We start from the raw sequence: 15,354 nt of genomic DNA on the forward strand, positions 1-15,354 counted from the left end.
GCAGTTGGAGCCATGGGTCCCTCCATGTGTACTCTTTGGTTTGTGGTTTAGTCCCTGGGAGCACTGGGGGGTGTTTGTTTGGTTGATATTGTTGTTCTTCCTATGGGGTTGCAAATGCCTTCAGCCCCTTCAGTCCTTTCTCTAACTCCTCCAATGGGGACCGCATACTCAGTCCAATGGTTTGCTGTGAGCATCCACCCTCCCAGACTCTAAGATCCCTTCCTCCCAGACTCTAAGAGACCCTCCTCCCAGACTCTAAAAGCCCCTCCTCCCAGACTCTAAGAGCTCCTCCTCCCAGACTCTAAGAGCTCCTCCTCCCAGACTCTAAGAGACCCTCCTCCCAGACTCTAAGAGACCCCTCCTCCTAGACTCTAAGAGCTCCTCCTCCCAGACTCTAAGAGCCTTCCTCCCAGACTCTGAGTCCCTCTTCCCAGACTCATCTAGGTTTGTACCAAACTGATAAAAGCAAACCAGCATAGTTATTTAATTTTGTACCCCATAGTCTTATAACTGTGACCACATTTCTTCTGTGTCTGCTTTGTATCTTGCTTAAGAACTTGAAATTCTAAAGAAGATAATCTTTTTTTTATTAGATATTTTCTTTATTTACATTTCTAATGTTATCCACTTTCCTGGTTTACCCTATGAAAACACCCTATCCCATCCCCCCGCCCCTGTTCACCAACCCACCCTCTCCTGCTTCCCTGTCATGGTATTCCCCTACACTGGGGAATAGAGCCTTCACAGGACCAAGGGCCTCTCCTCCCATTGCTGACCTACAACGCCATCTTCTGCTACATATGTGACCAGAGCCATGGGTCCCTCCATGTGTACTCTTTGGTTGGTGGTTTAGTCCCTGGGAGCTCTGGGGGTACTGGTTGGTTCATATTGTTTTTCCTTCTATGGGGCTGTAAAACCCTTCAGCTCCTTGGGTCCTTTCTCTAGCTCCTCCATTGGGGACCCTGTACTCAGTTCAATGGAAGATAGAAATCTTAAAAATAAAATATATACTGGGCAGTGGTGGCATATACCATTAATCCCAGAATTTAGGAGGCAGAAGCAGACAGATTTCTGATTTCGAGGCCAGCCTGGTCTACAAAGTGAGTTCCAGGATAGCCAAGGCTATACAGAGAAACCCTTTCTCAAAAAAACCAAATATATATAAAACCATATATATATATATAAAACCATATATATATGTATGTGTGTGTGTGTGTGTGTGTGTGTGTGTGTGTGTGTATGTATATAAAGTTTTTTAAAAGAAATTGGAAATTTAATACTGCTACCTATTGAGACAATATATCTGTTTTGGAGTTTGAAAAGAACTCATTATTAAATAATTACAATGGCGGATAATTTTCTATTATTATGATTAATGAAAATTTTAGTCTGGACACATTATTACCACCATATAATGTGATTATTTATTCATTTTTTACTTATTCACTTTACATCCCACTCACTTCAGTCCCAGCCACCAGCCACACTCTCACACAATCCCTCTTGCCATCCCCACTCCCCATTTCCTCGGAGTGGGTGGGGCTTCCCCTTGGATATTCTCCCACTTTCCACATCAAGTCTCTGCTAGGCTAGACTCATCTTCTCTCACTGAGGCCAGACAAGGCAGCCAAGATAGAAGAACATATCCCACCTACAGCATTTGGGATAGGCCTTGTTCTAGTTGTTCAGGGCCCACAGGAAGGTCAAGCAGCACCTTTGCTACATATGTGTGCGGAGGCCTAGGTCCAGCCCATGTGTATTCTTAAGTCGGATAGAATAATATTTTTTTTATTCGATATAATTTATTTACATTTCAAATGATTTCCCCTTTTCTAGCCCCCCCACTCCCCGATAGTCCCGTAAGCCCCCTTCTCTTCCCCTGTCCTCCCTCCCACTCCTTCCCACTTCCCCGTTCTGGTTTTGCCGAATACTGTTTCACTGAGTCTTTCCAGAACCAGGGGCCACTCCTCCTTTCTTCTTGTATCTCATTTGATGTGTGGATTATGTTTTGGGTATTCCAGTTTTCTAGGTTAATAACCACTTATTAGTGAGTGCATACCATGATTCACCTTTTGAGTCTGGGTTACCTCACTTAGTATGATGTTCTCTAGCTCCATCCTTTTGCCTAAGAATTTCATGAATTCATTGTTTCTAATGGCTGAATCGTACTCCATTGTGTAGATATACCACATTTTTTGCATCCACTCTTCTGTTGAGGGATACCTGGGTTCTTTCCAGCATCTGGCAATTATAAATAGGGCTGCTATGAACATAGTAGAGCATGTATCCTTATTACATGGTGGGGAATCCTCTGGATATATGCCCAGGAGTGGTATAGCAGGATCTTCTGGAAGTGAGGTGCCCAGTTTTCGGAGGAACCGCCAGACTGATTTCCAGAGTGGTTGTACCAATTTGCAACCCCACCAGCAATGGAGGAGTGTTCCTCTTTCTCCACACCCTCTCCAACACCTGCTGTCTCCTGAATTTTTAATCTTAGCCATTCTGACTGGTGTAAGATGAAATCTTAGGGTTGTTTTGATTTGCATTTCCCTAATGACTAATGAAGTTGAGCATTTTTTAAGATGCTTCTCTGCCATCCGAAGTTCTTCAGGTGAGAATTCTTTGTTTAACTCTGTACCCCATTTTTTAATAGGGTTGTTCGGTTTTCTGGAGTCTAACTTCTTGAGTTCTTTATATATATTGGATATTAGCCCTCTATCTGATGTAGGATTGGTGAAGATCTTTTCCCAATTTGTTGGTTGCCGATCTGTCCTCTTGATGGTGTCCTTTGCCTTACAGAAACTCTGTAACCTTATGAGGTCACATTTGTCAATTCTTGCTCTTAGAGCATACGCTATTGGTGTTCTGTTCAGAAACTTTCTCCCTGTACCGATGTCCTCAAGGGTCTTCCCCAGTTTCTTTTCTATTAGCTTCAGAGTGTCTGGCTTTATGTGGAGGTCCTTGATCCATTTGGATTTGAGCTTAGTACAAGTAGACAAGGATGGATCAATTCGCATTCTTCTGCATGCTGACCTCCAGTTGAACCGAACTTCAGACCAATTTCCCTTATGAACATAGATGCAAAAATACTCAATAAAATTCTTGCCAACCGAATCCAAGAACACATCAAAATGATCATCCACCATGTTCAAGTAGGCTTTATCCCGGGAATGCAGGGTTGGTTTAATATACGGAAATCCATCAATACAATCCACTACATAAACAAACTCAAAGAACAAAACCACATGGTCATTTCATTGGATGCTGAAAAAGCATTTGACAAAATTCAGCATCCCTTCATGCTTAAAGTCTTGGAGAGAACAGGAATTCAAGGCCCATACCTAAACATAGTAAAAGCAAGATACAGCAAACCGGTAGCCAGCATCAAACTAAATGGAGAGAAACTTGAAGCAATCCCACTGAAATCAGGGACCAGACAAGGCTGCCCCCTTTCTCCTTATCTTTTCAATATTGTACTTGAGGTACTAGCTCGGGCAATTCGACAACATAAGGAGGTCAAAGGGATACAAATTGGAAAGGAAGAAGTCAAACTATCATTATTTGCAGACGACATGATCGTCTACCTAAGTGACCCAAAGAATAATATATTTAACTTTACTATGTTCATCCACCCATTCATTTATTTATATGTGTATGTGTGCATATGACACAACATGTGTGGAAGTCAGAGGACTGCCTATGGACATTGGTTCCTTCCATCTGTTTCAAGTATTAATATAATTGAACTAGGTATATAATCTGCCATCTAGTTAACAATAACTGCATGCTTTAGTATGTCATGAATTTGTAGTCACTGCCAAATCACTCTGTGGAAACAAAACCATATGCTTATTATGCTGAATTTGTCCTATTTTGTTCTAGTCTATCAGCAAAGGTAATCACAGCTATTTTGCTCTATTCACTCATTGCAGCTTCACTCACTGGGCAATCTCACTTGCCTTCAAGATGTTTAAAATTTGTTTTAAAATGTCCTCTTACTGCAAGGTGTCAGCCAAAATTTATGCCATATTTCACATGTTACTTGGTAATTTTAAAATAGAATAGAATACATCTCTGTTGTATTTTATACATTCCATATCTCATATGTTACCTGGTAATTTACAAATAGAATATATCGCTGTTGTACTTGGTGCATTTCATATTTTTACAATGATCTTTTTTTGCAAACATGAAATGGCACATATATTCTTTTGTTCAAATCTTATATTGCTTTGTAACTTTTTAAGATGTTTTTAAAGTAATTAAAATGTAGGTTTGTACATGGAATGAGATATAGGGCCAATTAAATCTTTTTTTAAAAAAAATATGAGCACTTCACATATCTAAGTGTCATCTTTGCATAGGGCAATGCTAATCTCTGTATTGTTCCGATTAGTATATGTGCTGTCGAAGTGAGCACCAACAAAATCTTTTAAAATATGTAACTGGTATGTTGTAGTCTTGATACAGAAACTACACTTGAGGAAAACCACATTGAGCTACAGCTTTACAAATGCTGGTGTACAAGTAAATGTATGTGCACACATAAATACAGATATATGTATGGATATACATACTTGTTTTCAAATAGGTGTCTGTGGATGTATCTTTTACTGACTATCAGTTTCTATGCCAACGATATCCTTAATTTTAAAAAGCAAACTTCTCCCTTCACCAATCATCTCTTTTCTTTTTTGGTAATGTTGTGGAATATTTATCAAAGGGAAATTGTTTTTATATAGAAAATTAAAAATATGTTTTAATGAAAATGTATTAATATTTTAATTTAATGAAATTTGTGTACCTTTTGGGAAAATACACACTTTGGTTATATGAATCATGAAGAAAGCTGCCACATTTCCTTTCTGCCGCAGCCTCTTTGAGTTCCTTTTGATGTTCTCATCAAACTAATGCAGGATAACTCTGCCCTTAAGCCTATTTCTAGAGATTGTAATTTTCTTGTTCTGGAAAATATTTTTCTCACTTTCCTTGTAAAGCACTTTGAACTATAAATAGAGAATAAGCACTGATTCTTTAATATTCCTGTATATTGAACTTATCAAACTATTATATTTCATCTAAACGGTGATTTTGCAGATTTTACAGTGATATTATAATTTCCCCATTCATTCTCTTTTCTTATCATGGCATTATGAAGTTCCATATGGTTTCTGTTATTTACATGAGTAACTTTTCAATAATTATATTTAGGTAGATATTTTGATGCAATGTTGGCAAATGCTTGAGACATTATGAGGTTCCGAACTATAAATCTTGATTGCTTTAGTGTTTCAATATGTGGATGACATTGGTCACTGATGTCTAAATGATCATTATGGTTCAACAATATTCTATTTTCTTTGTGCTTCGTAATATTTTTGAAGGAAATGAAATGTGTCAAATGTCTTTCTCATCATAATGTTGAGATTTTATGATATTTCTCCCCCTGCTTATTGGTGAAAATGATTGTCCAATTTCCAGGAATAAGATCACTCATATGCTTCTCTCTCCAGTAATTTATATTACTTTCAAGACTCTTTCTTGGGCCACTTGAAAGTAATTAAACTTTTCAAATGCAGGAATGAATTCTATTTATTAATGATTCATTTAAAATTTGCATCAAAATAATTATAATTGATCTTTTTTGGTTTAAAATTTGTTAGACTTTGGGATGAAAGTTCTGCCTGCTCTATTCTTAAAATTAGAATAATTTACAATGTGCTTTTATCTTGTTGAATATTTTGCAGTTCAGTGAAAATATTCATTATTTAGAGCTAAGGTACAGAATAAATTTCCTCAGACTCTATTTAGTCTTCTTTGGAAAATCGATCTTTGATCATCTTTCCAAAATATACATTAATAATAAATATACTCCTTGTTCCTTGTTTTCTGATTGTTAGCATCTAAAGATCTTTTCTTCATGAAATTTAATATTTTATTGCAGACTGTTCATCCCCATTCTTGTTTAGTATATATCGCCATAGTTTCAATGGTAAACTCTTTTGTACCTGGTTGTCTTTCAGTATTAGCTTTATAATCCTCTTCCTTTCTAACTCAGGGTTTATTTGCTTTGCTGAAATCTTCAGAGACGTTTCAATCTTTAAACATGTTTATTCTCTATAGCTTTAAATATTTTATGCTTTGATTTATATTAATTTCATCTTCTAACAGTTTTAGTAATTTCTGTTTAGATCAGCGATTTCCTTCTGAGACTTGTATTTTTACAAGAATGCCATCTCTTAGAACAATGGATTGACCTGCTCATGTTTACCTAACTGAAGCTCTTGCTTTTGCAGTTTCAGGTGACATCTTTTGTCTTTGCAGTTGGTCCTCTGTATCTGCACCTTTCCTATATGAAATCTTTATTTAAAAATATTTCAACCAACCTTTATTTAAAAATATTTCAAGAATGTTTGCTGTGTGCATGAAGAGAGTTCTCATCCCTAGTGCTTCTTGGTTATTAGTGTTTGTTTATTTGACTCATTTCCTACTCATACAATTGAATATGTATATATTCTGTATTTTACATACATACACACATATATATGTATATATGTATATAAACATAACTGTTGGAGCTGTTTAGACATTATTATTATTTCCTAAAGGATACATTTACATCATATTAGGCATTCTAAATATTTTAAAAATGATGTAAAGGATATATGAAGATATGCATATATTGTATAAAAATATTAAGCTAAAACCAGTTTGGTAAATGAGGTATGTCATGGAAATAGTTCCCTGAACATTTCATTTATGTCTCTCACACAGAGTTATATAGGATAATATTTAACTTGAGTGGTTAAGATTATTTAATGTTATCTAAATTGATTAGAAAATGATCAGAGAATATGGATTAATAGTTGTCAAAAAGAACATTCTAGGATGGCAGCTCAGTGGGTAAGAGTGCTTGCTGTACAGGTATGAGTTCCTATCTTAAGAACTTACATTAAAATTTAGGTGTGGTCACATTTAATAACTCCAGCACTATTGGAACCAAAGTAAGGAAGATAGGTCAGGCTTGCTGGCTGCTAGGTTTATTAAATGACCTTGTTTCAAGGAAATAAGGCTGGGTGTGATAGAGGAGGGTATCTAGCATCTTCCTCTGAATGTGCTCATGCATACATATCTGAATTAAATCTCTCTCTCTCTCTCTCTCTCTCTCTCTCTCTCATATTCCACACACCAGGTTTAACTGTATACTAATTTTACTTCTCTTCTTACTTTGAAACTGAGACATAGTTTTACTACATATTCCCTCCACCCACAATTTTAAATTCTGAGGTCAATATTTAATACCACATTGTTGTAAAGACTACATGAAAAAACATTATATGAAAAGCACTGATTTCACCATGACAGCATTGTCTGCCACCTCCTGTAGTGTTCTCAGTGTGCATGCTGCCTTCCCCTTGTACTTCCACGTCGGTAAGTATTGTACACGTAGATCATGATGTGCTCCTTACTTTATCTTCCTGGTCTCCAGGCTGCTCAGTCCTAAACCATCTGGGGGTTATATAATAAAGAGTTTTCTTATCTTCTCTGTACCTCCAAAGGTCTTATTTAACATCTGGAGATGATTGACAGTTTATCAGACTATCTGGATTGAATTTTTGCCTTTCTAGGGACTCTAGATGTTTTTCCACAAAATTTCTACCTTTATCACTACAGACGAGGAACTGTTTTTGAGTTAGATAATGTTTTCTTTTGCATATGATTCAGTTTTGTACATGAAATAGTGTAATATTTTATTTCTGTCCTTGGTGTTTAGGCATTTTATCACAGTGTCTCAGGATTTCACCTCCTTACACCCTTTTTGCTTATAAAAATCTTTTGTTTGAGTTTTTTTATTTAAATACTACAGTGGGTCTCAACAGACCCTCAAATAACTTTTAAATTCTTACTCAAAATCAGTTACTGTATAAATCTTGATTTAAATAGTTTGTATTATCCACACACACACATATATATACATGCACACACATACACACATAATCACACATGTATTATTATTGTTTACAGGCCATCAGTTACCATCTCAACTAGCATTTATTAGTTAGTGCTTATTTTTACATATGTCCCCTACTAGCTACTGAATTTATTTATTTATTCAATTGATTGATTGATTGATTTAATGTATGACTGCTCTGCTGCATGCACATCTGCATGCCAGGACTGGGCAACAGTGGCACTTTTAGATTGTGACTGCTGGGAATTGACCTCCAGATCTCTGGATGAGCAGTTAGTGCTCTTAACCACTGAGCTATCTCATTATCCCCTATATACAGCTATGTTTAAATATCCACCTCTGTTGGAGTAGTCTAAGTGATAAAAGTTTCAATTTAAATTACAAGTGTAACAGAACCGTGGTATTTGCAAAATCCTATACCTCCAGATCCTTGACCTCCAGATCTCTGGATGAGCAGTTAGTGCTCTTAACCACTGAGCTATCTCATTAGCCCCTATATACAGCTATGTTTAAATATCCACCTCTGTTGGAGTAGTCTAAGTGATAAAAGTTTCAATTTAAATTACAAGTGTAACAGAACCGTGGTATTTGCAAAATCCTATACCTGACACTCAAAGGCTAGTCTCTTGCTGTGGTTTCTGTTCTTGTGATAAATACCTGAGATTATCACTTATAAAAGTAAAATTATTTTGTGTCACACAATGGGTATCTAAACTTTTGACATGGTTCTGTGATGTATGTGCCATCTTGGGATGCTTGAGGCCCATGAGTTGGGTTCAATATTGAAAACTGGTTTTCTATCCGTGGCTAAATGGAGCCATGACCTTTGGGCATATCGAGAACAGCATATCACAGTGGAAAGACTGTGTCAGTGAAAAGGAATACCTAATGGCTAGGAAATCAAGGAGGAGGATAGTAGAGTAGTATAATTTTCTCAAAGGCTTTTTCCTCTAAGACCATTCACTTGGCTCCACCTCTTCAAGATTTCACTATCTCCCATTTCCAAACTTGCGACCCAACCTTTAAGACATGGGCCTATTGGGAGACTTCCAGATTTTGACTCTAGCACAGATTCCCAATCTGTTACTGAGAAAATCTTTTCCTGAAAACTGTAGCCAACATTTTACACTTTCTAGAATTTGGCTCAGAAAAGGCAGAGAAGAATAGAAAGGAAATAACCTATATTTGGTAGCTTTCTCTCTAGAACTTTCTCCCCAGTAACATAGAAGAATAGAATGTGTGAAGGTTTTCCTTACAATCTTCTTCGCATGAGTGTTTTTAGTTATACATTCATGTGCACATGCAGATGTGAACCATCTCCACACATGCTCCTAGATTTACCCAAGAGAAACTTAGATTACTAAGATATTACCAATCCCCAGTGCTTGTATTTTTCTAAGCATGTGTATACAAAAGATATTGTGATCTACAAATGTTCACCCCTCAGTTTCTGGTTGCTTCTTACTATGAAGTTACTATTTCCTGTGATGGTAAAAGGTCTGTGGGTTTGTTGAAAAGTTTGTACATTAAGAAAACTGCGTTTGTTGTTTGTCGCCTTCGGCATGTAGTGAGAAGCCTGATGTTCCCATGAGTGCTGTGTACCTTCTACTGCTTTTTGTCTTTGCTTTCTCCTCATTCAAATAGCATCTGTTCCTTAGTCCTCTAACTTCGACTTCTGCAGGGCCCATCCTTTTGGAGAAAGTTTCATATAGTAGCATTTGCTTGAGCCATGTTATTGTGTAGATAATGGATGATCCTCAAATCTGTTCCTTGGTGAGTAAATTCCAGGCCATTAAAAACATTGCAATTCCCAAAGAAATTAGGCCAAATACTTAGCTCGATGAAAATAGTAACATTGTTTGGGTTTTCATTGTTTTGCTTCAATCTAATATTGCACCTTGCACACAATGGGTTCCAGCAAATATTTGTTGAATGGTAAACTGAATTTAGTGATTCACAATTAAACACAGGAATGCATGGAAGCTCTGATAGGAATTGTCCTTCACTGCATAAAGAACAAGTTGTGTTTACACTGCTCCTTGTATAAGAAAATGCACATATTTTAGTCTGAAAATGCCCAGAGAGATGTAGCAGAAAGTAATTGGACTGAAGAGGATGGTGCATTGATTATATGACATTTGACCTTTTCATTCAAAATGACTGTTGTGTAAATTTACATATTTTTGCATATTTATTTGCTATTTTCATACTAGCATATGAATGTGACCCAGGCAGGGCGTCAAGCATATTCATAAACTCATTACCTCATTCATATCTTTGTCTCTTTTTCACAGCAAGGAATTTTATTGTTTGACAAACACAATCAATCTGAATTAGCTAAATAAATAATTTAAACTAAAAATAAAATATAATTTCTTAAAACATAGGGCTGGGAATGTAGCTCAGTGGTAGAACATTTGTGTAATATCCTAGAGGCTCTGGACATCAGCTTCAGCATCCAAAGTTAAACAAACAAAGAATAGCACATAAAGCAGATTGCTAAGAAGATAACATATTGTCTTGCTATTTCTTTATACTAGAGATTTACCAGTGATAATTTTAAACATCTATACTTTTTACCATACATGGATTTTTAAAAAAGGTTTTACTATTAAAATTGATAATGCAAAAAAAAGGGCTTCCATCTGAAATGGAATAAGAGTTTATTTTGAGCCACACATGACTAACCATGACTCAGAAACACAGTCAACAACTTACCATAAATGATAGGCTACTATTCTGTGGAAGTAGTTATATGATCTTTATATAGTCAAAAAATTAAAGTTATAAGTTAAGGCATTGACCAAATATATTGGTGTTAACATCACATATACTGATGTTACAGAAAAGTAGAGATCTTAGCTCTAGCTTTGAGATCCTCTGGGGTGGCATTCTTAGCTTGGATATAGTAGAAGCTAGGGATCTCCTAATAAAAGTTTCCACAGTTTTTACCTAATAGACAAGAAAGATACTAGATTCAGAAGCAGGCAAAAGAGATGTTCATTAATGTAAAAATTGTTCAAGATAATTTTGGCTTTGGCTTTGCAGCATTCCAACTCTCAAAAACCATGGTACTGAAATCTTAGATTTGATTGATTCATTCATTTTAAACTATTTTGTTTATGTGTATGAGGATTTATCTACTTCTTTCTCATACCAATGGTGACCAGAAGGGGGCTCCAGATTTCCTGGAACTGAAGATAAAGATGGCTGCCGGCCTCCACTGGGAGCTAGAAACTGAACGTAGACCCCATGTATGAGCAGCAAGTGTTCTTAATCGGAGTCATCTTTCCACTTTCAAACTACGTTTTGTAATGGCAAACAGCTAAGAGAAAAAACTGAGCACTAATATGTCTCATGATGCACTGAAAATGATCTATGAATTTACTGAAAAAACATATACTTCCATATGTAAATGCAAATGTATAGATGAAGGCCAGGCTTTGAATTTCAATTTCTCCTAGTGTGAGTGCTTTTGTCTTCCAGCATATTACCACAGGACACTCATCTCAAGCTTCTTCTAGGAACTGAATACTAGCTTACCTGAATGTAGTCGATGAAACGATTCACTCATGAAGTACTTTAGATAGTCTCTTTTCAGATAAATTCATATAGATATCTAACCTTGTATTTCCACTTTGAAAATTCAGGTGACTTCTGTCTTTACCATGTTTTAAAAGTACCTGACACCTCTTTTGTGACAAGTTTTTTTTCTCTTTATATAAGTCTTTTGCCCCTCCCTCCCTCCCTTCCTCCTCCTCCTCCTCCTCTCTCTCTCTCTCTCTCTCTCTCTCTCTCACATGCACACACACACACACACACACACACACACACACACACACACACACATCTTTGTCTATCACCTCTATTCTTGTGTTATTCTACCCAACACCTGTCCTTGTTTCTTAATTGTCATGCATTCTATTGTCATAAAGATTTTACAATACCTTACTCATCAGAGAAGAGAATCAGCTATAGGCTGAGGATAAAACCACTTCCTGAGACACTGTTTTTACTTGTAGGTGTTACCTGAAAGATTACAGTTATAGTGAATCCTTTCTACAACCCAAATCTGCAGTTGACAATGAACTAAAGTTCTCAACCTGTACAAGGACTCATTTAAATGCCTTCCATTTGTTAGGTCATTTAACCCTGACCCCAGCTTTGTGTGTGTGTGTATGTGTGTGTGAGTGTGTGCGTGTGTGTTATCATCTCCTCTTGATGAAACAACAATGCAGGATTAGAACTTATGTTTCCAAATCTGCATTTCTAATTATTACATCACATTGCCTGTTGAGACACAAAGTACAGTGGGATTTTGGCTATAATAGCACAGAATCCTTGAATCTATTACATAGGTGAAAATGATCTGCAGTTACACAGTTCTGGGTCTGGAGGTATTGTTGATTGCTATGATCCTGAAGACTATTTATTATAATCTTTATTATATAATGTATTATATAATTTATATTATATATTATAAATATATAATGAATTTATATCATATAATATATTATAATCATTAATGACCTGAGTGAAATGCAGTGTAACAAATACACAATCTGGTGTTTCTCTCAAGCATACTCTTATGTAAAAACCTTACACCCCTTTCCCAGTTTTCTTACCTGGTCACAGTCAATACAACCTGAACCCTCTCCATCTTCAACAGGATCTACTATTTTATTATCTGGATATTTCTTCAGGAAGAGATGGCTGGTTTTCACCCAGCTTTCACTGCGTTTTCCTGAATGAAGGCACATAAAGCTTGATTGTAGTTTTTTCTTTCTTCTTCAACTGACCAAATCGCTAGACTCATATCTATGAGGTAAAAGCAACTATGTATGTGAAATTTATGGTCTCTTTTGTCAAAACCTTGGTTGTTTTTTAAGAATTTAAAACCTTCTTATTTTGTTACTGAGTATGATGTGACAAAGGTCTGTCCTCCAAAAATGGTTCTGAAGTTAGTAGAGGGATTGGGCCTGAGAAAACCCTAAGGAGCAATCTACCGGCAGATTCTAGCAAAATATACTTCTAACTTTTCAAGCACCTATTGATTTGGATTTTGTCTTAAGACAGAGGTGAATATGACTGGCACACTCTGTAAGACGAAGTGAAGGGTTTTGCATAATTGAACAAGGAGAAAAATACAAAGTCATGTAAACCTGTTAGTGGTAATTTGCCCATGACACATTTCAAATAAAGTCACATGCTTATAATAGAAATATGCTCATTTTAACTTTATTATGTCTTCCAGAAAATTACATTAGAAAACAGTCTTTAGAACACTTATCCTCTAAAAAGAAAGCAAAATGATAAGGAGAGGATGCTGTGACTGTTAACAGGGTGTTTTAAAACTTGTTTTATAAAGTAAAGATAGTTTTTGATTACTCTAGAGATTATCATATTTTACTTTTCAATTAAATTAATTGAATAATAAGTTAATTTGGAGCCAGTATCTCACGAATCCCAGGCTGAGCCAGAACTTGTAGCTGAATAAGATATAGTACTTTTGATATTCCTGTTTTTACTTCCTGGGTCAACATCAAGTTTTATACAGTGATAGAGATAGCCAGCCCCAAGGCTTATGAATGCTAGGCAAATATTCTACCCACTGAACAAAATCCCTATCCTTAACTTTAGAAAAGAACATTTATTAGGGCCAGAGAGATGGCTCAGAGGTTAAGAGTACTGGTTGTACTTTCAGAGGTCCTGAGTTCAGTTCTCAGCAACCACATGGTGGCTCATAATCATCTGAAATGGGATCTGATGCCCTCTTCTGGTGTGTGTGTGTGTGTGTGTCTGTGTGTGTCTGTGTGTGTGTGTATGTATGTGTGTGTGTGTGTGCGTGCACGCATGTGAAGACAGAGCACTCATACATAACAAATAAATAAATAAGTAAATAAATAAATAAAATAACATCTCTTTTCATTGTTTTAACAAACAAGTGTAGAATTAGGGTATTTAAAGACACATTTTAGGCAAATGTTATTTTTCTACCTTTATTTTTAAAAATAGCATTTGCATTAATAATTTTATTTTTTGTTAATATTTGTCATTTACATTTCAAATGCTATCCCCTTTCCCAGTTTCCTCCTACTGGAAAGTCCCTATCCCATCTTCCCTTCCCCTGCTTCTATGAGGGTGCTCCTCCACCACCCACTCCCACCTCCCTGCCATCTATTCCCCTACACTGGGGCATCTATCAAGCATTCATAGGACCAAGAACCTCTCCTCTCATTGATTCCTGACAAGTCAATCCTCTGCAACAAATGCAACTGGAGTCATGTGTACCCCCTGGATGATGTCTTAGTCCCTGAGAGCTCTGGGGGAAATGATTGGTTGATGTTGATGTTCTTCCTATGAGGTTGTAAACTCCTTCAGCTCCATTAGTCCTTTCTCTAATTCCTCCGTTGCAGACCCCACACTCAGTCCAATGTTTGGCTGTAAGCATCTGCTTCTCTCTTTGTAAGGCTCTGGCAGGACCTCTCAGGAGATAGCCATATCAGGGTCTTTTCAGCAAGCATTTCTAGGCATCCACAATAGTGTTGGGGTGTGGTGAGTGTATATGGGATGAATCCCCAAGTGGGACAGTCTCTGGATGGCCTTTCCCTCAGTCTCTGCTCTACACTTTACACATTTGCTCCTGTGAGTATTTTGTTTCCCTTCTCAGAAGAACTGAAGCCCCCACACTTTGGCCTTCATTCTTCTTGAGCTTCATGTGGTCTGTGAATTGTATCTTGGGTATTCAGAGCTTTTGGGCTAATATCCACTTATCAGTGAGTATGTACCATGTGTGTTCTTTTTTGATTGGATTACTTTACTTAGCATATTTTCTAGTTCTATACATTTGCCTAAGAATTTCATGAATTCATTGTTTTTAATAGCTGAGTAGTAGTCCATTGTGTAAATATACTACATTTTCTGTATCCATTCCTCAGTTGAAGGACATCTGGGTTCTTTCCAGCTTCTGGCTATTATAAATAAGGCTGTTATGTCCTTATTACACGTTGGAGCATCTTCTGGGTATATGCCCAGGAGTGTGATAGCTGGGTCCTCAGATAGTATTATATTCAATTTTGTGAGGAACTGCCAGACTGATTTCCAGCTTGTAATCCTACCAGCAATGAAGGAGAGTTCCTCTTTCTTCACATCCTCGCCAGCATCTGCTGTCACCTGAGTTTGTGATTTTAGGCATTCTGACTGGTGTTAGGTGGAATCTCAGGGTTGTTTTGATTTGCATTTCCCTGAAGACTAGTGATGTTGAACATTTCTTTAGGTGCTTCTGGGTCATTCTATATTCCTCAGTTAAAAATTCCTTGTTTGGCTCTGTACTCTGTTTTTGAATAGGGTTATTTTGTTTTCTGGAATCTAACTTCTTGAGT

The 15,354-nt window shown here is 36.7% G+C and overlaps 1 pseudogene; it reads right to left on the minus strand.

Moving 5' to 3' along the window:
- Window positions 1–4,319: 4,319 nt before the first annotated feature.
- On the minus strand, window positions 4,320–4,420 carry LOC127669063 (uncharacterized; annotated as a pseudogene).
- Window positions 4,421–15,354: the final 10,934 nt, after the last annotated feature.

The sequence above is a fragment of the Apodemus sylvaticus genome, chromosome 18, assembly GCF_947179515.1.
Source record: "Apodemus sylvaticus chromosome 18, mApoSyl1.1, whole genome shotgun sequence".
NCBI classification, from domain to species: domain Eukaryota; kingdom Metazoa; phylum Chordata; class Mammalia; order Rodentia; family Muridae; genus Apodemus; species Apodemus sylvaticus.